This window comes from Acanthisitta chloris, unplaced genomic scaffold (assembly GCF_000695815.1).
Source record: "Acanthisitta chloris isolate BGI_N310 unplaced genomic scaffold, ASM69581v1 scaffold23269, whole genome shotgun sequence".
NCBI lineage: Eukaryota > Metazoa > Chordata > Aves > Passeriformes > Acanthisittidae > Acanthisitta > Acanthisitta chloris.
Window position 1 is genome coordinate 3224 of NW_008692259.1, and position 271 is coordinate 3494.

Genomic DNA, 271 nt, shown 5'->3' on the forward strand with positions numbered 1-271 from the left:
GTGTTTAGGGGAAGAACACCCCATTCCATCGCACCACCCGCGGCCGCCAAATGAGCTTTTTGCTGCTCTCCTCCTCCTAGTAACTGCCTCGGCTCTGGATAATGACATTCCTGCGTGTCCTTCACCCTGTGGCCACCCTCTCCACTCTGCCGTGGGGACCGCGCCATGCTCAGCCCCCCTGCTCACCCCACGGCCGGAGTGCGGGGTCCCCGCCGGCTCGTGAGGACGAGAGCAGCGGGAAGGAGCACGGCTGGGGGTACGCAGCACTGCG